Below are 26,681 nucleotides of genomic sequence, written 5' to 3'. Positions count from 1 at the left end.
GACTGCCGAGTGCCGACAATGAGGTAGCTACAGCCGTGGACTACCGTACTGTACTGTGTCTGCTGCTAATATAGACTGGATGATAATGAGATGTAGTATGTATAAAGAAGAAAGAAAAAAAAAACCACGGGTAGGTGGTATACAATTATGGATGGACTGCCGAGTGCCGACACAGAGGTAGCTACAGCCGTGGACTACCGTACTGTACTGTGTCTGCTGCTAATATAGACTGGATGATAATGAGATGTAGTATGTATAAAGAAGAAAGAAAAAAAAAACCACGGGTAGGTGGTATACAATTATGGATGGACTGCCGAGTGCCGACACAGAGGTAGCTACAGCCGTGAACTACCGTACTGTGTCTGCTGCTAGTATAGACTGGATGATAAATAATGATATAAAATATATATATATATCACTACTGCAGCCGGACAGGTATATATTATATAATGACGGACCTGCTGGACACTGTCTGTCAGCAGAATGAGTTTTTTAATTTTTATAGAATAAAAAAACACCACACAAGTCACACGACGAGTGTACTTTTTCAGGCAGACATTCAATCACAATATACTAAACTGGTGGTCAGTGTGGTCAGGTCACTGGTCACAGTGGTCAGTGGTCAGTCACACTGGCAGTGGCACTCTGGCAGCAAAAGTGTGCACTGTTTAATATGTACTCCTGGCTCCTGCTATAACCTATAACTGCTCCCCAGTCTCCCCCACAATTAAGCTGTGTGAGCACAGTCAGATATTATACATAGATGATGCAGCACACTGGGCTGAGCACAGATATGGTATGTGAGTGTGACTGAGTCACTGTGTATCGTTTTTTTCAGGCAGAGAACAAGAACAGAACGGATTATTAAATAATAATAAATTATAAAACTGCACTGGTGGTCAGGTCACTGGTCATCAGTCACTAGTATAACTCCTCCTAAGCTCCAGTAAGTAAATGAAGTGTCTCACTCTCACTCTCCTATCTATTTTAATTTCTAAACGGAGAGGACGCCAGCCACGTCCTCTCCCTATCAATCTCAATGCACGTGTGAAAATGGCCGCGACGCGCGGCTCCTTATATAGAATCCGAGTCTCGCGATAGAATCCGAGCCTCGCGAGAATCCGACAGCGTGATGATGACGTTCGGGCGCGCTCGGTTTAACCGAGCAAGGCGGGAAGATCCGAGTCGCTCGGACCCGTGTAAAAAAACATGAAGTTCGGGCGGGTTCGGATTCAGAGAAACCGAACCCGCTCATCTCTAGTCGATACCCCCTTTAAGGTATATTATTCTCTCCTCAGCTCGGTCGTCGGTCAGCTCCGAGAGGGAATCGCCGTGTCCGGATCCGACTGAAGATTTCCAGGTCCGTTGAAGGTTCCGGTACCTGAAGGTGAGAGAGAGCGGCGCCTGGTGAGTACCGAGTCTACACCTGCACGGCAGCAGGCACCACCACACAGCAGCCGCACCTCTCACATGCAGCATGCCTATATACTGTGTGAGACTGTGGCTGTATCTGCATATGAAATGCTACATACAGAATATAGGCATGCCGCATATCATTTTAATCAGCAGAAGCTGCTGATGCCCCTAGGCATATCAAATGCCCTAGGCAATTGCCTAGTTTGCCTATGCATATGGCCGGCTCTGGGTGTATAAGTACAGTGATACTGCCGTATATATGTCCAGTGATACTGCCGTATATGTCCATTGATACTGCCGTATATGTCCATTGGGGTGTCGTACGGTATGCCGGCGCTCGGGCTCCCGGCGACCAGCATACCGGTGCCGGGAGCCCGACCCCCAGCATACCAACAGCGTGGTGAGCGCAAAGGAGCCCCTTGCGGGTAGCGCTACTGCTGTATAAATCCAGTGATCCTGCCGTAAAAGTCCAGTAATCCTGCCGTATAAGTCCAGTGATCCTGCTGTATAATTACAGTGTTCTGGCGTATAAATCCAGTCCAGTGATACTGCCGTATATGTCCAGCGGTACTGCCGTATAATTCCAGTGATCCTGCAGTATAATTCCAGGTATACTGGCAAATAAATCCAGTAAAGCTGCCGTATAATTCCAGGGGTACTGGCGTATAAGTCCAGTGATCCTGCCGTATAAATTCCAGTGGTACTGGCGTATAAATCCAGTCCAGTGATCCTGCCATATATGTCCAGTGGTACTGCCATATAATTCCAGTGATACTGCTGAATATATTTAGAGATGAGCGCTGGAAATTTTTCGGGTTTTGTGTTTTGGTTTTGGGTTCGGTTCCGCGGCCGTGTTTTGGGTTCGACCGCGTTTTGGCAAAACCTCACCGAATTTTTTTTGTCGGATTCGGGTGTGTTTTGGATTCGGGTGTTTTTTTCAAAAAACACTAAAAAACAGCTTAAATCATAGAATTTGGGGGTCATTTTGATCCCAAAGTATTATTAACCTCAAAAACCATAATTTACACTCATTTTCAGTCTATTCTGAATACCTCACACCTCACAATATTATTTTTAGTCCTAAAATTTGCACCTAGGTCGCTGGATGACTAAGCTAAGCGACCCTAGTGGCCGACACAAACACCGGGCCCATCTAGGAGTGTCACTGCAGTGTCACGCAGGATGTCCCTTCCAAAAAACCCTCCCCAAACAGCACATGACGCAAAGAAAAAAAGAGGCGCAATGAGGTAGCTGTGTGAGTAAGATAAGCGACCCTAGTGGCCGACACAAACACCGGGCCCTTCTAGGAGTGTCACTGCAGTGTCAAGCAGGATGTCCCTTCCAAAAAACCCTCCCCAAACAGCACATGACGCAAAGAAAAAAAGAGGCGCAATGAGGTAGCTGTGTGAGTAAGATAAGCGACCCTAGTGGCCGACACAAACACCGGGCCCATCTAGGAGTGGCACTGCAGTGTCACGCAGGATGGCCCTTCCAAAAAACCCTCCCCAAACAGCACATGACGCAAAGAAAAATTAAAGAAAAAAGAGGTGCAAGATGGAATTGTCCTTGGGCCCTCCCACCCACCCTTATGTTGTATAAACAGGACATGCACACTTTAACCAACCCATCATTTCAGTGACAGGGTCTGCCACACGACTGTGACTGATATGACGGGTTGGTTTGGACCCCCACCAAAAAAGAAGCAATTAATCTCTCCTTGCACAAACTGGCTCTACAGAGGCAAGATGTCCACCTCATCATCATCCTCCGATATATCACCGTGTACATCCCCCTCCTCACAGATTATCAATTCGTCCCCACTGGAATCCACCATCTCAGCTCCCTGTGTACTTTGTGGAGGCAATTGCTGCTGGTCAATGTCTCCGCGGAGGAATTGATTATAATTCATTTTAATGAACATCATCTTCTCCACATTTTCTGGATGTAACCTCGTACGCCGATTGCTGACAAGGTGAGCGGCGGCACTAAACACTCTTTCGGAGTACACACTTGTGGGAGGGCAACTTAGGTAGAATAAAGCCAGTTTGTGCAAGGGCCTCCAAATTGCCTCTTTTTCCTGCCAGTATAAGTACGGACTGTGTGACGTGCCTACTTGGATGCGGTCACTCATATAATCCTCCACCATTCTTTCAATGTTGAGAGAATCATATGCAGTGACAGTAGACGACATGTCCGTAATCGTTGTCAGGTCCTTCAGTCCGGACCAGATGTCAGCATCAGCAGTCGCTGCAGACTGCCCTGCATCACCGCCAGCGGGTGGGCTCGGAATTCTGAGCCTTTTCCTCGCACCCCCAGTTGCGGGAGAATGTGAAGGAGGAGATGTTGACAGGTCGCGTTCCGCTTGACTTGACAATTTTCTCACCAGCAGGTCTTTCAACCCCAGCAGACTTATGTCTGCCGGAAAGAGAGATCCAAGGTAGGCTTTAAATCTAGGATCGAGCACGGTGGCCAAAATGTAGTGCTCTGATTTCAACAGATTGACCACCCGTGAATCCTTGTTAAGCGAATTAAGGGCTCCATCCACAAGTCCCACATGCCTAGCGGAATCGCTCCGTGTTAGCTCCTCCTTCAATGTCTCCAGCTTCTTCTGCAAAAGCCTGATGAGGGGAATGACCTGACTCAGGCTGGCAGTGTCTGAACTGACTTCACGTGTGGCAAGTTCAAAGGGCATCAGAACCTTGCACAACGTTGAAATCATTCTCCACTGCGCTTGAGACAGGTGCATTCCACCTCCTATATCGTGCTCAATTGTATAGGCTTGAATGGCCTTTTGCTGCTCCTCCAACCTCTGAAGCATATAGAGGGTTGAATTCCACCTCGTTACCACTTCTTGCTTCAGATGATGGCAGGGCAGGTTCAGTAGTTTTTGGTGGTGCTCCAGTCTTCTGTACGTGGTGCCTGTACGCCGAAAGTGTCCCGCAATTCTTCTGGCCACCGACAGCATCTCTTGCACGCCCCTGTCGTTTTTTAAAAAATTCTGCACCACCAAATTCAAGGTATGTGCAAAACATGGGACGTGCTGGAATTTGCCCATATTTAATGCACACACAATATTGCTGGCGTTGTCCGATGCCACAAATCCACAGGAGAGTCCAATTGGGGTAAGCCATTCCGCGATGATCTTCCTCAGTTGCCGTAAGAGGTTTTCAGCTGTGTGCGTATTCTGGAAAGCGGTGATACAAAGCGTAGCCTGCCTAGGAAAGAGTTGGCGTTTGCGAGATGCTGCTACTGGTGCCGCCGCTGCTGTTCTTGCGGCGGGAGTCCATACATCTACCCAGTGGGCTGTCACAGTCATATAGTCCTGACCCTGCCCTGCTCCACTTGTCCACATGTCCGTGGTTAAGTGGACATTGGGTACAACTGCATTTTTTAGGACACTGGTGAGTCTTTTTCTGACGTCCGTGTACATTCTCGGTATCGCCTGCCTAGAGAAGTGGAACCTAGATGGTATTTGGTAACGGGGGCACACTGCCTCAATAAATTGTCTAGTTCCCTGTGAACTAACGGCGGATACCGGACGCACGTCTAACACCAACATAGTTGTCAAGGCCTCAGTTATCCGCTTTGCAGCAGGATGACTGCTGTGATATTTCATCTTCCTCGCAAAGGACTGTTGAACAGTCAATTGCTTACTGGAAGTAGTACAAGTGGGCTTACGACTTCCCCTCTGGGATGACCATCGACTCCCAGCAGCAACAACAGCAGCGCCAGCAGCAGTAGGCGTTACACGCAAGGATGCATCGGAGGAATCCCAGGCAGGAGAGGACTCGTCAGAATTGCCAGTGACATGGCCTGCAGGACTATTGGCATTCCTGGGGAAGGAGGAAATTGACACTGAGGGAGTTGGTGGGGTGGTTTGCGTGAGCTTGGTTACAAGAGGAAGGGATTTACTGGTCAGTGGACTGCTTCCGCTGTCGCCCAAAGTTTTTGAACTTGTCACTGACTTATTATAAATGCGCTGCAGGTGACGTATAAGGGAGGATGTTCCGAGGTGGTTAACGTCCTTACCCCTACTTATTACAGCTTGACAAAGGCAACACACGGCTTGACACCTGTTGTCCGCATTTCTGTTGAAATACTTCCACACCGAAGAGCTGATTTTTTTGGTATTTTCACCAGGCATGTCAGTGGCCATATTCCTCCCACGGACAACAGGTGTCTCCCCGGGTGCCTGACTTAAACAAACCACCTCACCATCAGAATCCTCCTGGTCAATTTCCTCTCCAGCGCCAGCAACACCCATATCCTCCTCATCCTGGTGTACTTCAACACTGACATCTTCAATCTGACTATCAGGAACTGGACTGCGGGTGCTCCTTCCAGCACTTGCAGGGGGCGTGCAAATGGTGGAAGGCGCATGCTCTTCACGTCCAGTGTTGGGAAGGTCAGGCATCGCAACCGACACAATTGGACTCTCCTTGTGGATTTGGGATTTCGAAGAACGCACAGTTCTTTACGGTGCTTTTGCCAGCTTGAGTCTTTTCAGTTTTCTAGCGAGAGGCTGAGTGCTTCCATCCTCATGTGAAGCTGAACCACTAGCCATGAACATAGGCCAGGGCCTCAGCCGTTCCTTGCCACTCCGTGTGGTAAATGGCATATTGGCAAGTTTACGCTTCTCCTCCGACAATTTTATTTTAGGTTTTGGAGTCCTTTTTTTACTGATATTTGGTGTTTTGGATTTGACATGCTCTGTACTATGCCATTGGGCATCGGCCTTGGCAGACGACGTTGCTGGCATTTCATCGTCTCGGCCATGACTAGTGGCAGCAGCTTCAGCACGAGGTGGAAGTGGATCTTGATCTTTCCCTAATTTTGGAACCTCAACATTTTTGTTCTCCATATTTTAATAGGCACAACTAAAAGGCACCTCAGGTAAACAATGGAGATGGATGGATACTAGTATACAATTATGGATGGACTGCCGAGTGCCGACACAGAGGTAGCTACAGCCGTGGACTACCGTACTGTACTGTGTCTGCTGCTAATATAGACTGGTTGATAATGAGATGTAGTATGTATAAAGAAGAAAGAAAAAAAAAACCACGGGTAGGTGGTATACAATTATGGATGGACTGCCGAGTGCCGACACAGAGGTAGCTACAGCCGTGGACTACCGTACTGTACTGTGTCTGCTGCTAATATAGACTGGTTGATAATGAGATGTAGTATGTATAAAGAAGAAAGAAAAAAAAACCACGGGTAGGTGGTATACAATTATGGATGGACTGCCGAGTGCCGACACAGAGGTAGCTACAGCCGTGGACTACCGTACTGTACTGTGTCTGCTGCTAATATAGACTGGATGATAATGAGATGTAGTATGTATAAAGAAGAAAGAAAAAAAAAACCACGGGTAGGTGGTATACAATTATGGATGGACTGCCGAGTGCCGACACAGAGGTAGCTACAGCCGTGGACTACCGTACTGTGTCTGCTGCTAATATAGACTGGATGATAATGAGATGTAGTATGTATAAAGAAGAAAGAAAAAAAAAAACCACGGGTAGGTGGTATACAATTATGGATGGACTGCCGAGTGCCGACACAGAGGTAGCTACAGCCGTGGACTACCGTACTGTACTGTGTCTGCTGCTAATATAGACTGGTTGATAATGAGATGTAGTATGTATAAAGAAGAAAGAAAAAAAAAACCACCACGGGTAGGTGGTATACAATTATGGATGGACTGCCGAGTGCCGACACAGAGATAGCTACAGCCGTGGACTACCGTACTGTACTGTGTCTGCTGCTAATATAGACTGGATGATAATGAGATGTAGTATGTATAAAGAAGAAAGAAAAATAAAAACCACGGGTAGGTGGTATACAATTATGGATGGACTGCCGAGTGCCGACACAGAGGTAGCTACAGCCGTGAACTACCGTACTGTGTCTGCTGCTAATATAGACTGGTTGATAATGAGATGTAGTATGTATAAAGAAGAAAGAAAAAAAAAACCACGGGTAGGTGGTATACAATTATGGATGGACTGCCGAGTGCCGACACAGAGGTAGCTACAGCCGTGGACTACCGTACTGTACTGTGTCTGCTGCTAATATAGACTGGTTGATAATGAGATGTAGTATGTATAAAGAAGAAAGAAAAAAAAAACCACCACGGGTAGGTGGTATACAATTATGGATGGACTGCCGAGTGCCGATACAGAGATAGCTACAGCCGTGGACTACCGTACTGTACTGTGTCTGCTGCTAATATAGACTGGATGATAATGAGATGTAGTATGTATAAAGAAGAAAGAAAAATAAAAACCACGGGTAGGTGGTATACAATTATGGATGGACTGCCGAGTGCCGACACAGAGGTAGCTACAGCCGTGAACTACCGTACTGTGTCTGCTGCTAATATAGACTGGTTGATAATGAGATGTAGTATGTATAAAGAAGAAAGAAAAAAAAAACCACGGGTAGGTGGTATACAATTATGGATGGACTGCCGAGTGCCGACACAGAGGTAGCTACAGCCGTGGACTACCGTACTGTACTGTGTCTGCTGCTAATATAGACTGGATGATAATGAGATGTAGTATGTATAAAGAAGAAAGAAAAAAAAAACCACGGGTAGGTGGTATACAATTATGGATGGACTGCCGAGTGCCGACACAGAGGTAGCTACAGCCGTGGACTACCGTACTGTACTGTGTCTGCTGCTAATATAGACTGGATGATAATGAGATGTAGTATGTATAAAGAAGAAAGAAAAAAAAAACCACGGGTAGGTGGTATACAATTATGGATGGACTGCCGAGTGCCGACACAGAGGTAGCTACAGCCGTGAACTACCGTACTGTGTCTGCTGCTAGTATAGACTGGATGATAAATAATGATATAAAAAATATATATATATCACTACTGCAGCCGGACAGGTATATATTATATAATGACGGACCTGCTGGACACTGTCTGTCAGCAGAATGAGTTTTTTAATTTTTATAGAATAAAAAAACACCACACAAGTCACACGACGAGTGTACTTTTTCAGGCAGACATTCAATCACAATATACTATACTGGTGGTCAGTGTGGTCAGGTCACTGGTCACAGTGGTCAGTGGTCAGTCACACTGGCAGTGGCACTCTGGCAGCAAAAGTGTGCACTGTTTAATATGTACTCCTGGCTCCTGCTATAACCTATAACTGCTCCCCAGTCTCCCCCACAATTAAGCTGTGTGAGCACAGTCAGATATTATACATAGATGATGCAGCACACTGGGCTGAGCACAGATATGGTATGTGAGTGTGACTGAGTCACTGTGTATCGTTTTTTTCAGGCAGAGAACAAGAACAGAACGGATTATTAAATAATAATAAATTATAAAACTGCACTGGTGGTCAGGTCACTGGTCATCAGTCACTAGTATAACTCCTCCTAAGCTCCAGTAAGTAAATGAAGTGTCTCACTCTCACTCTCCTATCTATTTTAATTTCTAAACGGAGAGGACGCCAGCCACGTCCTCTCCCTATCAATCTCAATGCACGTGTGAAAATGGCCGCGACGCGCGGCTCCTTATATAGAATCCGAGTCTCGCGATAGAATCCGAGCCTCGCGAGAATCCGACAGCGTGATGATGACGTTCGGGCGCGCTCGGTTTAACCGAGCAAGGCGGGAAGATCCGAGTCGCTCGGACCCGTGTAAAAAAACATGAAGTTCGGGCGGGTTCGGATTCAGAGAAACCGAACCCGCTCATCTCTAGTCGATACCCCCTTTAAGGTATATTATTCTCTCCTCAGCTCGGTCGTCGGTCAGCTCCGAGAGGGAATCGCCGTGTCCGGATCCGACTGAAGATTTCCAGGTCCGTTGAAGGTTCCGGTACCTGAAGGTGAGAGAGAGCGGCGCCTGGTGAGTACCGAGTCTACACCTGCACGGCAGCAGGCACCACCACACAGCAGCCGCACCTCTCACATGCAGCATGCCTATATACTGTGTGAGACTGTGGCTGTATCTGCATATGAAATGCTACATACAGAATATAGGCATGCCGCATATAATTTTAATCAGCAGAAGCTGCTGATGCCCCTAGGCATATCAAATGCCCTAGGCAATTGCCTAGTTTGCCTATGCATATGGCCGGCTCTGGGTGTATAAGTACAGTGATACTGCCGTATATATGTCCAGTGATACTGCCGTATATGTCCATTGATACTGCCGTATATGTCCATTGGGGTGTCGTACGGTATGCCGGCGCTCGGGCTCCCGGCGACCAGCATACCGGTGCCGGGAGCCCGACCCCCAGCATACCAACAGCGTGGTGAGCGCAAAGGAGCCCCTTGCGGGTAGCGCTACTGCTGTATAAATCCAGTGATCCTGCCGTAAAAGTCCAGTAATCCTGCCGTATAAGTCCAGTGATCCTGCTGTATAATTACAGTGTTCTGGCGTATAAATCCAGTCCAGTGATACTGCCGTATATGTCCAGCGGTACTGCCGTATAATTCCAGTGATCCTGCAGTATAATTCCAGGTATACTGGCAAATAAATCCAGTAAAGCTGCCGTATAATTCCAGGGGTACTGGCGTATAAGTCCAGTGATCCTGCCGTATAAATTCCAGTGGTACTGGCGTATAAATCCAGTCCAGTGATCCTGCCATATATGTCCAGTGGTACTGCCATATAATTCCAGTGATACTGCTGAATATATTTAGAGATGAGCGCCGGAAATTTTTCGGGTTTTGTGTTTTGGTTTTGGGTTCGGTTCCGCGGCCGTGTTTTGGGTTCGACCGCGTTTTGGCAAAACCTCACCGAATTTTTTTTGTCGGATTCGGGTGTGTTTTGGATTCGGGTGTTTTTTTCAAAAAACACTAAAAAACAGCTTAAATCATAGAATTTGGGGGTCATTTTGATCCCAAAGTATTATTAACCTCAAAAACCATAATTTACACTCATTTTCAGTCTATTCTGAATACCTCACACCTCACAATATTATTTTTAGTCCTAAAATTTGCACCTAGGTCGCTGGATGACTAAGCTAAGCGACCCTAGTGGCCGACACAAACACCGGGCCCATCTAGGAGTGTCACTGCAGTGTCACGCAGGATGTCCCTTCCAAAAAACCCTCCCCAAACAGCACATGACGCAAAGAAAAAAAGAGGCGCAATGAGGTAGCTGTGTGAGTAAGATAAGCGACCCTAGTGGCCGACACAAACACCGGGCCCATCTAGGAGTGTCACTGCAGTGTCAAGCAGGATGTCCCTTCCAAAAAACCCTCCCCAAACAGCACATGACGCAAAGAAAAAAAGAGGCGCAATGAGGTAGCTGTGTGAGTAAGATAAGCGACCCTAGTGGCCGACACAAACACCGGGCCCATCTAGGAGTGGCACTGCAGTGTCACGCAGGATGGCCCTTCCAAAAAACCCTCCCCAAACAGCACATGACGCAAAGAAAAATTAAAGAAAAAAGAGGTGCAAGATGGAATTGTCCTTGGGCCCTCCCACCCACCCTTATGTTGTATAAACAGGACATGCACACTTTAACCAACCCATCATTTCAGTGACAGGGTCTGCCACACGACTGTGACTGATATGACGGGTTGGTTTGGACCCCCACCAAAAAAGAAGCAATTAATCTCTCCTTGCACAAACTGGCTCTACAGAGGCAAGATGTCCACCTCATCATCATCCTCCGATATATCACCGTGTACATCCCCCTCCTCACAGATTATCAATTCGTCCCCACTGGAATCCACCATCTCAGCTCCCTGTGTACTTTGTGGAGGCAATTGCTGCTGGTCAATGTCTCCGCGGAGGAATTGATTATAATTCATTTTAATGAACATCATCTTCTCCACATTTTCTGGATGTAACCTCGTACGCCGATTGCTGACAAGGTGAGCGGCGGCACTAAACACTCTTTCGGAGTACACACTTGTGGGAGGGCAACTTAGGTAGAATAAAGCCAGTTTGTGCAAGGGCCTCCAAATTGCCTCTTTTTCCTGCCAGTATAAGTACGGACTGTGTGACGTGCCTACTTGGATGCGGTCACTCATATAATCCTCCACCATTCTTTCAATGTTGAGAGAATCATATGCAGTGACAGTAGACGACATGTCCGTAATCGTTGTCAGGTCCTTCAGTCCGGACCAGATGTCAGCATCAGCAGTCGCTGCAGACTGCCCTGCATCACCGCCAGCGGGTGGGCTCGGAATTCTGAGCCTTTTCCTCGCACCCCCAGTTGCGGGAGAATGTGAAGGAGGAGATGTTGACAGGTCGCGTTCCGCTTGACTTGACAATTTTCTCACCAGCAGGTCTTTCAACCCCAGCAGACTTATGTCTGCCGGAAAGAGAGATCCAAGGTAGGCTTTAAATCTAGGATTGAGCACGGTGGCCAAAATGTAGTGCTCTGATTTCAACAGATTGACCACCCGTGAATCCTTGTTAAGCGAATTAAGGGCTCCATCCACAAGTCCCACATGCCTAGCGGAATCGCTCCGTGTTAGCTCCTCCTTCAATGTCTCCAGCTTCTTCTGCAAAAGCCTGATGAGGGGAATGACCTGACTCAGGCTGGCAGTGTCTGAACTGACTTCACGTGTGGCAAGTTCAAAGGGCATCAGAACCTTGCACAACGTTGAAATCATTCTCCACTGCGCTTGAGACAGGTGCATTCCACCTCCTATATCGTGCTCAATTGTATAGGCTTGAATGGCCTTTTGCTGCTCCTCCAACCTCTGAAGCATATAGAGGGTTGAATTCCACCTCGTTACCACTTCTTGCTTCAGATGATGGCAGGGCAGGTTCAGTAGTTTTTGGTGGTGCTCCAGTCTTCTGTACGTGGTGCCTGTACGCCGAAAGTGTCCCGCAATTCTTCTGGCCACCGACAGCATCTCTTGCACGCCCCTGTCGTTTTTTAAAAAATTCTGCACCACCAAATTCAAGGTATGTGCAAAACATGGGACGTGCTGGAATTTGCCCATATTTAATGCACACACAATATTGCTGGCGTTGTCCGATGCCACAAATCCACAGGAGAGTCCAATTGGGGTAAGCCATTCCGCGATGATCTTCCTCAGTTGCCGTAAGAGGTTTTCAGCTGTGTGCGTATTCTGGAAACCGGTGATACAAAGCGTAGCCTGCCTAGGAAAGAGTTGGCGTTTGCGAGATGCTGCTACTGGTGCCGCCGCTGCTGTTCTTGCGGCGGGAGTCCATACATCTACCCAGTGGGCTGTCACAGTCATATAGTCCTGACCCTGCCCTGCTCCACTTGTCCACATGTCCGTGGTTAAGTGGACATTGGGTACAACTGCATTTTTTAGGACACTGGTGAGTCTTTTTCTGACGTCCGTGTACATTCTCGGTATCGCCTGCCTAGAGAAGTGGAACCTAGATGGTATTTGGTAACGGGGGCACACTGCCTCAATAAATTGTCTAGTTCCCTGTGAACTAACGGCGGATACCGGACGCACGTCTAACACCAACATAGTTGTCAAGGCCTCAGTTATCCGCTTTGCAGCAGGATGACTGCTGTGATATTTCATCTTCCTCGCAAAGGACTGTTGAACAGTCAATTGCTTACTGGAAGTAGTACAAGTGGGCTTACGACTTCCCCTCTGGGATGACCATCGACTCCCAGCAGCAACAACAGCAGCGCCAGCAGCAGTAGGCGTTACACGCAAGGATGCATCGGAGGAATCCCAGGCAGGAGAGGACTCGTCAGAATTGCCAGTGACATGGCCTGCAGGACTATTGGCATTCCTGGGGAAGGAGGAAATTGACACTGAGGGAGTTGGTGGGGTGGTTTGTGTGAGCTTGGTTACAAGAGGAAGGGATTTACTGGTCAGTGGACTGCTTCCGCTGTCGCCCAAAGTTTTTGAACTTGTCACTGACTTATTATAAATGCGCTGCAGGTGACGTATAAGGGAGGATGTTCCGAGGTGGTTAACGTCCTTACCCCTACTTATTACAGCTTGACAAAGGCAACACACGGCTTGACACCTGTTGTCCGCATTTCTGTTGAAATACTTCCACACCGAAGAGCTGATTTTTTTGGTATTTTCACCAGGCATGTCAGTGGCCATATTCCTCCCACGGACAACAGGTGTCTCCCCGGGTGCCTGACTTAAACAAACCACCTCACCATCAGAATCCTCCTGGTCAATTTCCTCCCCAGCGCCAGCAACACCCATATCCTCCTCATCCTGGTGTACTTCAACACTGACATCTTCAATCTGACTATCAGGAACTGGACTGCGGGTGCTCCTTCCAGCACTTGCAGGGGGCGTGCAAATGGTGGAAGGCGCATGCTCTTCACGTCCAGTGTTGGGAAGGTCAGGCATCGCAACCGACACAATTGGACTCTCCTTGTGGATTTGGGATTTCGAAGAACGCACAGTTCTTTGCGGTGCTTTTGCCAGCTTGAGTCTTTTCAGTTTTCTAGCGAGAGGCTGAGTGCTTCCATCCTCATGTGAAGCTGAACCACTAGCCATGAACATAGGCCAGGGCCTCAGCCGTTCCTTGCCACTCCGTGTGGTAAATGGCATATTGGCAAGTTTACGCTTCTCCTCCGACAATTTTATTTTAGGTTTTGGAGTCCTTTTTTTACTGATATTTGGTGTTTTGGATTTGACATGCTCTGTACTATGCCATTGGGCATCGGCCTTGGCAGACGACGTTGCTGGCATTTCATCGTCTCGGCCATGACTAGTGGCAGCAGCTTCAGCACGAGGTGGAAGTGGATCTTGATCTTTCCCTAATTTTGGAACCTCAACATTTTTGTTCTCCATATTTTAATAGGCACAACTAAAAGGCACCTCAGGTAAACAATGGAGATGGATGGATACTAGTATACAATTATGGATGGACTGCCGAGTGCCGACACAGAGGTAGCTACAGCCGTGGACTACCGTACTGTACTGTGTCTGCTGCTAATATAGACTGGTTGATAATGAGATGTAGTATGTATAAAGAAGAAAGAAAAAAAAAACCACGGGTAGGTGGTATACAATTATGGATGGACTGCCGAGTGCCGACACAGAGGTAGCTACAGCCGTGGACTACCGTACTGTACTGTGTCTGCTGCTAATATAGACTGGTTGATAATGAGATGTAGTATGTATAAAGAAGAAAGAAAAAAAAAACCACGGGTAGGTGGTATACAATTATGGATGGACTGCCGAGTGCCGACACAGAGGTAGCTACAGCCGTGGACTACCGTACTGTACTGTGTCTGCTGCTAATATAGACTGGATGATAATGAGATGTAGTATGTATAAAGAAGAAAGAAAAAAAAAAACCACGGGTAGGTGGTATACAATTATGGATGGACTGCCGAGTGCCGACACAGAGGTAGCTACAGCCGTGGACTACTGTACTGTACTGTGTCTGCTGCTAATATAGACTGGATGATAATGAGATGTAGTATGTATAAAGAAGAAAGAAAAAAAAAAACCACGGGTAGGTGGTATACAATTATGGATGGACTGCCGAGTGCCGACACAGAGGTAGCTACAGCCGTGTACTACCGTACTGTGTCTGCTGCTAATATAGACTGGTTGATAATGAGATATAGTATGTATAAAGAAGAAAGAAAAAAAAAACCACGGGTAGGTGGTATACAATTATGGATGGACTGCCGAGTGCCGACACAGAGGTAGCTACAGCCGTGGACTACCGTACTGTACTGTGTCTGCTGCTAATATAGACTGGATGATAATGAGATGTAGTATGTATAAAGAAGAAAGAAAAATAAAAACCACGGGTAGGTGGTATACAATTATGGATAGACTGCCGAGTGCCGACACAGAGGTAGCTACAGCCGTGAACTACTGTACTGTGTCTGCTGCTAATATAGACTGGTTGATAATGAGATGTAGTATGTATAAAGAAGAAAGAAAAAAAAAACCACGGGTAGGTGGTATACAATTATGGATGGACTGCCGAGTGCCGACACAGAGGTAGCTACAGCCGTGGACTACCGTACTGTACTGTGTCTGCTGCTAATATAGACTGGTTGATAATGAGATGTAGTATGTATAAAGAAGAAAGAAAAGAAAAACCACGGGTAGGTGGTATACAATTATGGATGGACTGCCGAGTGCCGACACTGAGATAGCTACAGCCGTGGACTACCATACTGTACTGTGTCTGCTGCTAATATAGACTGGATGATAATGAGATGTAGTATGTATAAAGAAGAAAGAAAAAAAAACCACGGGTAGGTGGTATACAATTATGGATGGACTGCCGAGTGCCGACACAGAGGTAGCTACAGCCGTGAACTACCGTACTGTGTCTGCTGCTAATATAGACTGGTTGATAATGAGATGTAGTATGTATAAAGAAGAAAGAAAAAAAAAACCACGGGTAGGTGGTATACAATTATGGATGGACTGCCGAGTGCCGACACAGAGGTAGCTACAGCCGTGGACTACCGTACTGTACTGTGTCTGCTGCTAATATAGACTGGATGATAATGAGATGTAGTATGTATAAAGAAGAAAGAAAAATAAAAACCACGGGTAGGTGGTATACAATTATGGATGGACTGCCGAGTGCCGACACAGAGGTAGCTACAGCCGTGAACTACCGTACTGTGTCTGCTGCTAATATAGACTGGTTGATAATGAGATGTAGTATGTATAAAGAAGAAAGAAAAAAAAAACCACGGGTAGGTGGTATACAATTATGGATGGACTGCCGAGTGCCGACACAGAGGTAGCTACAGCCGTGGACTACCGTACTGTACTGTGTCTGCTGCTAATATAGACTGGATGATAATGAGATGTAGTATGTATAAAGAAGAAAGAAAAAAAAAAACCACGGGTAGGTGGTATACAATTATGGATGGACTGCCGAGTGCCGACACAGAGGTAGCTACAGCCGTGGACTACCGTACTGTACTGTGTCTGCTGCTAATATAGACTGGATGATAATGAGATGTAGTATGTATAAAGAAGAAAGAAAAAAAAAACCACGGGTAGGTGGTATACAATTATGGATGGACTGCGGAGTGCCGACACAGAGGTAGCTACAGCCGTGAACTACCGTACTGTGTCTGCTGCTAGTATAGACTGGATGATAAATAATGATATAAAAAATATATATATATCACTACTGCAGCCGGACAGGTATATATTATATAATGACGGACCTGCTGGACACTGTCTGTCAGCAGAATGAGTTTTTTTAATTTTTATAGAATAAAAAAACACCACACAAGTCACACGACGAGTGTACTTTTTCAGGCAGACATTCAATCACAATATACTATACTGGTGGTCAGTGTGGTCAGGTCACTGGTCACAGTGGTCAGTGGTCAGTCACACTGGCAGTGGCACTCTGGCAGCAAAAGTGTGCACTGTTTAATATGTACTCCTGGCTCCTGCTATAACCTATAACTGCTCCCCAGTCTCCCCCACAATTAAGCTGTGTGAGCACAGTCAGATATTATACATAGATGATGCAGCACACTGGGCTGAGCACAGATATGGTATGTGAGTGTGACTGAGTCACTGTGTATCGTTTTTTTCAGGCAGAGAACAAGAACAGAACGGATTATTAAATAATAATAAATTATAAAACTGCACTGGTGGTCAGGTCACTGGTCATCAGTCACTAGTATAACTCCTCCTAAGCTCCAGTAAGTAAATGAAGTGTCTCACTCTCACTCTCCTATCTATTTTAATTTCTAAACGGAGAGGACGCCAGCCACGTCCTCTCCCTATCAATCTCAATGCACGTGTGAAAATGGCCGCGACGCGCGGCTCCTTATATAGAATCCGAGTCTCGCGATAGAATCCGAGCCTCGCGAGAATCCGACAGCGTGATGATGACGTTCGGGCGCGCTCGGGTTAACCGAGCAAGGCGGGAAGATCCGAGTCGCTCGGACCCGTGTAAAAAAACATGAAGTTCGGGCGGGTTCGGATTCAGAGAAACCGAACCCGCTCATCTCTAATATATATATCTCCTATATAATAGCCCAGATCTGTGACTTTGTGACTCATTTGCTAACGCTGGGCGGAGTCACAGGCGGAGTTAGTCAAATGAGTCACAGATCTGGCCAAATCTATAGGAGACTAGGAGCAGAAGCAGATGGTATGGGCATGGCACAGGCAGGGGTGCATACCTCCCAGCTTTCTTCAGGCAGACAGGGGTGCATACCTCCCAGCTTTCTTCGGGAGCTTTCTACAGGCAGAAAAAGACACACACACACACACACACACACACACACACACACGTGGCGAAAAGGGGGCGTGACCAACGAAAAGGGGCGTGGCCTCATGGGAGGGCCCCCGTTTTCGTCAGTGAGGGGGCATGCCCAGCGCTCTGTGAGCTGCTGGCATGCCCCCAGGGGCTGATTATGAGTCCGGGGGGCCCAGGGCACTTGAGACAGGGGAGCCCTATCTCATTGCTGTGCTCATACCTCCCAACTGTCCCGATTTCGGCGGGACAGTCCCGTTTTTCACGGTCTGTCCCGCTGTCCCACCCGCGGGTCGCAGTGTCCCGCGGGTGGGGGGGCAGTTGGGAGATCCCCCCCTGTCACTCGCTGCTCTGAGCAGAGCAGCGGTGAATAGATGCTGTGCGCATGCGCACAGCGTCTATTCACGGCAGAGAGGAGAGGGGGCATGACCAGCAGCTCTCACAGCGCTGTTCATGCCCCCATAATGACGAAAATGGGGGCGTGGCTTGCGATCGCGACACTTGCCGTGAGGTCACGCCCCCTTTCCGTTAGGCCACGCCCCCTAAAATCGGGCGCGCGCCCTCGGCGCGCAGAACTGTCCCTCCTTGGATGACAACAAAGTTGGGAGGTATGCTGTGCCTGCTGTGGGTTGGGGGCGTGGCCTAATCGCGGGACGCGAGGTCACGCCCCCCTTATGCAAATTCCGGGATTTTTTTTTTTTATGGGATTTTGGCCCCTCAGCTAGGGGTAAATCCAGAGGAGGTGGTTGCTCCCCCCTACACACCCGCACAGGCAGAAGAAAGCAGGGAGACTGCTGCCTCCCTGCAACACCACAGACCTGCCAATACGCAGCAGCGTGTGCTGACTGTAGCACAATGCTGCTGCTGCTGCTGGCAGGACGTGGGAGCACCGGCTCACTGTGTACTGGACCCCCCACATCAACATACTCAGCAGGGTCTCTCTGGTGCAGAGGAGCGTCACTTTCTAGCACACTCCACACTTCTTAGCTGCAGTTTTGTGGGGCACCTGCCGCTGTGCAGGTTCCATACTGCCTCTGTTATCTCCAGCCCCGGCAACCCCACCGCTAGCTGCAGCGCTGCCACCCGCAGTGAGGTGCACCCAGCTCCTTCACACACTTTAGCCGGCGGGTAGCGCTGCAGAAGTCTGAGCTGCTTGCAGGCTCCGACCCCCTCCTCCCTCCAGCCGCAACGTCTCCTGGGAGCTAACCAGTCACTCCCAGTCTCCCCTTACCACAGTGCCCGGCAGCCGTGCGAGGTCCGCGGTGTGTGACTGAGGAGTGGGGGGGGAGGGATGCGGACGGGCAGAGGAAGCAGGAATACAGCCTAAGAGAGTCAGCCATGCCAAGTCTCCACCAGCAGCAGATCCCAACAGGTTGGAGTGGAACAGCAGCAGCCAGCAGCAGTGACTCCGGTAAGACACATCTGTCTGTCACCACTGTTTTGTCCTTAATACCAATCTCTCCCATGCCCTGTGTTCTGTCATGTCCCTGTCACCCCTGGCCTTGCCCTTTCACCCTTATCCTGGCCCTTTCACCCTTATCCTGGCCCTGTCACCCTTATGCTGGCCCTGTTACCCCTATCCTGGCCCTGTCACCCCTATGCTTGCCCTGTCAAACCTATACTGGCCCTGTCACCCCTATCCTGGTCCTGCCGCCCCTATCCTGGCCCTGTCACCCCTATCCTGTCCCTGTCATTTCGTCCTGGCCCCGTCGCCCCTGTCCTGGCCCCGTCACCCCTGTTTTGACCCTGTCACCCCTGTCCTGGCCCCGTCACCACTGTTCTGACCCTGTCACCCCTGTCCTGGCCCTGTTACTACATACCCTCCAACTACCTTTTTGGCAGGTACAGTACCCGCAGCGCCTCCAGACTCCTCCCCAATGCACCACACCTCCGCACCTTCCCCTCCACCAAATGCGGCACTCCACCCCTCCCCCACACGCTGTGCCTCCAGATCCCCTACACCACCCGCGGCTCCCACTCCTCCGCCCCTTCACCACCCACAGCACCTCCAGACGCCCTCCACCATCCACCCCCCATATATGTCTCCCCCCACACCTGCCCCCCTCCACCCGCAGCATCTGCAGACACCCTCCTCCATCCGCGGTCCCCCCTCACCCACCCCCCACCCATTGCACCCCCGCACCTGCCCCTCCACCACCTGCTGCACCTCCGGACCTCCTTCCCCATCCGCCGCACCACCCGTACCTGCCCCTCCCCTACATACGGCGCCTCCGGACCCCCTACCCCACCCCCGGCACCCCCGCCCCTTCCCTTCCCACAGCACCTCTGGAACTCTTCACCCATCTGCAACATCCCTGCACCTGCCCCTCTCCCACCTGAGGCACCCCTGCCCCTCCCCCACCTGCAGTGCCTCCGGACCCCTCCCCCATCTGCAGCCCCCACTCCTCTGCCCCTCCCCCACCCGCAGCACCTCCCAACCCTTCCCCATCCGGGCCCCCCCCGCTTCTGCCCCCCTCCACCTGCAGCATCTACAGACACCCTCCCCCATCCGCAGTCCCCCCCGCACCCGCTACATTCTGTACATCGTGCCCTGCAGGTGCTGTTCACGCCGTCGCAAGGGGCTGCTCCTCCTTCACCATCGCACACCCTTTCATTCTGCAATATTTAACCACTAACAAAGGAATGCAGGTAATACTCCATATAATACAAATATTGAACCCCAGAAAGGCATGCAAGGGTTAAGGGGGCGTAGCCCCTTGCGACGGTGTGAAGAGCGCCCGTAGGGCGCGATGAAGCACCTAGTATATATATATATATATATATATATATATATACCCTGTTGAAAAGCGGATTACTGAGGCCATAACAACTATGCTGATGTTAGACGTGCGTCTGGTATCCACCCTTAGTGCAGTGGGACTGCAGTGCCGACCCTAGATGGGCCAGGTGTTTGTGCCGCACACTTGTGTTGCTTAGCTTAGTCATACAGCCACCTCATTGCCCTCTTTTACATCTTTGCATCATGTGCTGTTTGGGGCCTTTTTTTATATCTGCCATCCTGTCTGACACTGCAGTGCCACTCCTAGATGGGCCAGGTGTTTGTGTCGGCCACTTGGGTCGCTTAGCTTAGCCATCCAGCGATCTCAGTGCAACCTTCTGGCCTAAAAACAATATTGTGAGGTGTGAGGTGTTCAGAATAGACTGGAAATGAGTGGAAATGATTGTTATTGAGGTTTATAATACCGTAGGATTAAAATTACCCCCAAATTCTGTGATTTTAGCTGTTTTTATGTTTTTTTCAAAAATCATCCAGATCCAAAACCAAAACACAAGTGGGGAATTAGAACCAAAACCAAAACACAAAACACGTAAAGTTCCCGCCGCACATCTCTAGCTTTATATCTCATTAATGGAAAACATTTACGGTATTTATTCTACACATAGCAGAGTTGGGGGACGGGTGGTCCACAGTAGAAATGGCGTGGGGTGTGGCGGAGATGCATTGGTAAATATAAACACTTTCCAGGCATTTCATGTAAGCTCATTTCTTACACAGCCTGAAGTAAATGTTGTTTTTTTGTTGTTAAATGCCACTTTCAATTTTGCGTTAAAAATGTTATATAAATAATTAGACTTAACGATTTTCTAACGCACATCCAGGACTTAAGATTGTTTTTACTATTACATGGATTTATTTCTTTACACCCGGTTTAGGGTTTTCTCCTTTATCTCCTGATTCTACTGTTCCTGCCAATGTTTTATTGTAGAAGACTGGGAAAACAAGTCGTATTGATTATTAGTCTGCACAGAACATCTGGTTCTCATTCCCCGGAGCAGAGAAACTTAGCGTGGGGCTATATTGGGTACTGCGGTCGCCTAATAACCGTCAGGTTGGGCTATAAACAAGATGTAACATATCCTGTAATTAGCATCTGTGTGACACTGGGGGAATTCAGCATGAATCAGACGCACACATTGAGATACTCAGTAGCTGGGTTCCAAGGGCTGCACAATATACTTCTTGCTACTGAGATTTATATAAGGCGCCCATAATTTTATTGTGATAAACTTAAACACTTATTTTAAGCTAGTTTACACTAAAATAACGACACAAACACCGATAGCTGTAGTTAAAGGTCAGATAGCATTTATTGATAGCTGACCTGTTTGTTAAACTAGAATTTTTAAGATGAATGATTTTATGTTGGAGGATTGCAAAGGAAAAAGTCGCTACCAGACGCCAGCTCCAGTCACTTAAATTGAAGTACAAAAAACTGAGGAGGGGACTAAACAACAACCCCGCCTCCTCCCTGCATAACCCGCATTGTGCAGGACTCACCACTCTTCTCTCTGGCAAATACTGATGTTCCTGCAGGGGAACGTCTAAATGTTCACCCCCAAGGTAAGGACACACTCGCCATCTTTCTAAAAGAGGGTTCCCCACAATGACTACTTATGCCTAGCTGACTGCTGGCTGGTAGTGACTTCTCGCCACAACAAGGTTTAACTAAACTGCCACCGCCATCCAAAACAACAGAAACAAATGGAAAAACAACCCCGCTAACGGAAAGGACTAAAAGCGCTATCCAAGAAAACGCTAACACCTGCAGGGGAAAGATGGACCCCATCAGCCTTGTAGAACTGTCTATTGTGCAAAACCAGCAAAGGATGCTTCACCACCACCCCACCTAAAGCCGTGACACACAAACCTTCTTGCGTGCCTTCTCAATGGCAGAGAAACGTACAGCTCCTCGCCAATGAAAACGGGGCACAATCTCGGACCAAACAAAATGGACCCCAGGCCAATGACAACGCAAAGCCACCAAATCCGCCTTAACAGACAATATGAGGTCGATGCCTTTAATGCGACCCATATCATTGCCGCCCAAGTGGAGAACAATACAGTCAGGGCGACCCCACCTACGCTCACGGTGAAAAAGGAACTGCAACAAATCGCCCCACCTCAAACCTCGGACACCCAACCAACGGACTACCCTGCTTCCAAAAACATCAGCCGACCTACGTGCCATGGGATGCCTTGCCGCCCAAAAATATAAGAATGGTCAACCAGCCACACTTGTTCTAAAGGATCATCGACGGCTGCAAAAGAAAAACCCTAACATCAGCACACTGAATAAAAAATAACAATATCGGAAGACAGGAATAACAGAAATAACCCAAGTGAAGGAGAAAACTCAAAAAACCTCCCGTGGACCTTTGATATGCCAATTGTAATTAGGCCTCCTCGGAGGAAAATGTAAAAATTTGCTTCACACCCTCGATTCCTGAACGCTACTCGTTCAAAAACCGACGGGTAAACAGAGTTTTTGGGTTAGCGCAACAGGCGCATCTAAACCTTATCCAAATGTATGTAGGACTTATAAGAAGCAGACTTCCAACGGCCCAGCTCCTGAATAGCTGCCATGGAGGAGCCTGCGGCTGCCGCATGGGTAGCCGCCCCAATCCGAAAGGAATGGGTACCGAAATCTGCACACCGCAAACCCAAAGCTCCTAAACAGCTCCTAAACACAGCGGCAAACTGGAACTTGGTGAGAGGACTAGAGAGCGCATGCAGCAGCAACTGATCGCCCCCCGGAGGCCGCAACTGGAGATACTCCTGCGCCAGGCGCAAAAGGCAAACACCCACATCCACCTGAACCCCCAGGGACACCCAGCGACCCCGGCCAGCCTGATCCATCTTAGAACACGCAATCTTGCAGAGCAACAGGTCATCCTGCAAACGCATGTTACAAAAAAGGAGGCCGGTATCCCGGGACGACTTACTACTCGCCACCAACTCACTGATCCTAAAGGCCCCAAAGAAAGCCAGCGCAAAGGCTAATCTAAAGAGAGCCACCTCAAAACTGGACTCAGCTACACAAGGTAGCACACCCAGTAACTCAGACAACAACTGCAACATAATAGGCCTACGAGAACCCGCAGGCGTTGGGAGCTCCTTAGCCCAACACTTAAGCGCTTTGGAAAGAACGAAAGACCCGGTGGGGTCCGCCTGTCCGCGTACTCTAGAATGGAAGGAAATGCCCGCAAGGGCATAAGACATGGCCGCCTTAGACCTACCCCTTTGATAATGTTCCCACACAAAGGCCATCAAACAGTCGACGGAGGACTTACCATACCTACTGTAAAATGCCATCCAATCACGCCAGGCCACGTCGTACGCCCTAAGCATGGAAGGAGCTAAAGCATTCCTGGCCAAAGCAGCTAACCCGTCTCGACAATCTGCCAGACATAAGGCGTGCCGCCCCCGGCACCAACTCACGGAACTTATCAAATTGAAAACGAGACAAAGCATCCGCTATCCAGTTGTCAATGCCGGGGACGTGATGAGCCCTGAAATTGATATTGCGCCGCAAGTATACAAGGACCAGATGCCGCAAAAGGCGCAAGGCTTGTGGGGAGGAAGAACGCTGATTGTTAATAGCGTGAACCACTCCCAGGTTGTCGCAGTGGAACGAAATGTCCCGATCTGAAAACCTGGAGGCCCACAATTCCAAGACCACAATGATCGGAAACAATTCCAACAACAGGAGGTTCCTAGTGAAACCCCGGGAGACCCAAGAGGGCGGTCTAGTAGGAGCACACCAGTCACCGGCAAAAAAGGCACCAAAACCGAAACTGCCTGAGGCATCGGTGAACAGCTGCAGGCAGCGGTTGGAACAACGCGGAGGAGGCCACAAAACCTCCCGGTTGAAAGAAAGCAAGAACGAAGACCAAACACGCAAATCATCTCTGATCTCACGGGAGAGGTAAATGGTGTGATGCTGCCTGACCGTCCCCCGTTCAAGTTTATGGCAAAAACCCCTCCCCATGGGGATGAGCCTGCACGCAAAATTGAAGGAGCCCAGCAAAGACTGAACCTGTTTAAGCCGAACCTTGTGCTAGCTCATGTATTCGTCAATCAACCCCAGAAGCCTCTGCACTTTGTCAGCGGGGAGGCGACAGCAACCCGCCACCGTCTCTATTTCAATCCCCAGATAACTAAGGCAACTGGTCGGGCCCTCACATTTGTCGGGGGCAATGGGTACTCCCAGGACCTAAAACAACGACCTGGCGGAAAACAATATATCGCTGCAAACGGAACTGTCTCTCGGGCCCATAAAGAGAAAATCATCCAGGTAGTGGTCAACACCGGGGTTGCCGGAGGCGGACTGGATGCACCAATGCAAGAAAGTGCTGAATCTCTCAAAATAGGCACAAGAGACTGAACAGCCCATGGGCAGGCACCTGTCGACGTAGAAATCCAAACCCAATTTGAAACCCAGGAACCGGAGGGAATCCGGGTGCAAGGGGAGAAGACGAAAAAGCCTACTCAACGTCCAGCTTAGCCAATAGGGCACCCGGACCACAGTCACGAACCAAACGCAGAGCCTCATCAAAAGATTGATAACGCACTCTGCAAATGGAATCGGGAATGGAATCATTCACGGAACCCCCATGAGGATGAGACAAATGCTGTATAAGGCGGAACTTGCCCGGAGCTTTCTTGGGCACCACCCCGACAGGGGAGTTGCACAAGGAGGGAAGAGGGGGAACGGTATAGGGACCACACATGCGTCCCAAGCCGATCTCCGGCGCGACCTTCAGTCTAACCAAATACGGAAAATCGCGGGCCAATCTCAAATTCCGACATGCTACCACGTGAACGGAATCCGAAATGGGCAGACAGAAACCGTGACTGAAACCGTCTAGCAAAAACTGCGCCGCTGACCTGTCAGGGTATAAACTAAGCCACCGTCGCAGCTCAGGAACCCGAATCGGGGAATGGGCCTTATTTGTTACTTCCGCCGGCCTCAGCCGGAGCGGAGGGCTTGCCGCCCGCGGCCAAGGATGGGTGACCGGCTCCGCGCACCTTGCACGAGTGGCAAAAACGGCAGTTAACGCGCCTGGTGCACTTGCCCTCATTATACGCAAAACACTTGCCTTTCGCCAATGTGCGCAAACCAGAAGCGAGAGGCTTCTTGCTTGGCGCATCCCCGGGGGGCCTGACCTGTTGGGTAACCTCTAACCACACCTTTACATCTTTGAAACCCAAGGGCAAAACAGAGTTGCCATCTTGATTACGACAACATTTTTTATCGTAATCCCTCCAAGCGTAACCCTTGGATTTCAAATACATCTCATGAACTAAAAACAAATACTTCACCATGTTGGGATATTCGGCAGGCCGCGACTCCGTGTAACAGGCCGTAAAAAACAAAAAAGCACGTAACCACTGATGGAAATTACGGAAGGCATTTTCCTCAATGCCTCCCGTTTTCTTGGCCGCATCAAAACCTTGACGCATGTCATCTGTAAGGGTGAACATGTCCACATACTTGCCCTTCCTAATCTTTTCCCGCATCCTTTTGCGAATGTCCCGGGTAACAGCTGTATTGGTGCAATGCACCATCTCCGTGAAAAGCGGGGGATCAGAGGGAACCGGAGCCGCCGGCACCATGTCTTTCCGAGATTCCTTCGCCACGCGACGCGCAATGAGCCTAGCCAGCCTACGCGGGCGCCTAGAAGAACCTGAGGAAACACTACTAGAAGAGCTAGAAGAAGAGCTAGAGGAACAAGGAGAAACAACAGCATGCTCACCCGCGCCTGAAGGACCCGGAACACCATCAGCCGCCTCAACCACCACCGATCCCGGCGTCGCGTCTTCAGCTGGAACCGAAGCCGCTTCCCTCCTCGACCTCCGATTCCTCCGCGACGAAGACACCGCATCCACTGGATTCGCAGACACCTGCGCAGACGACACAGAGGAGACAACAAGTGCAGGGAGCGCCCACGTATCATAAACAGAAACAGAGGGCACAGGCGGCAAGGGGGGCAATTCATCACTGGAACCGGGGGGGGGGGAAACGGATGGGAGAGAGGACACTGTGGCAGAAGGGGCAACCCTGACCAACGGGGCATCCCAGATGCTTTATGCCAGCAGCCACGAGGGGGGGGGACATAACCCGAGGCCCAGGGAAATGTCGGAGGAACAGTAAGGATCTGCATGGGAGCGAATGGCAGCTGCCAAAACGGGAGATGCGAGGCAGTAGTCATGGAGGAACCCCCGAGATACGAACCTGAAAAAGCCGGGGGGTGGGGGGGGGGGGGAACCCAAGGACCGCTGAAAGACCCCGTGGGCTGG

This window comes from Pseudophryne corroboree, chromosome 4 (genome assembly GCF_028390025.1).
Source record: "Pseudophryne corroboree isolate aPseCor3 chromosome 4, aPseCor3.hap2, whole genome shotgun sequence".
Lineage (NCBI taxonomy): Eukaryota > Metazoa > Chordata > Amphibia > Anura > Myobatrachidae > Pseudophryne > Pseudophryne corroboree.
The sequence above is the reverse complement of the archived record's forward strand: the minus strand, read 5'-3'. Positions refer to the sequence as shown.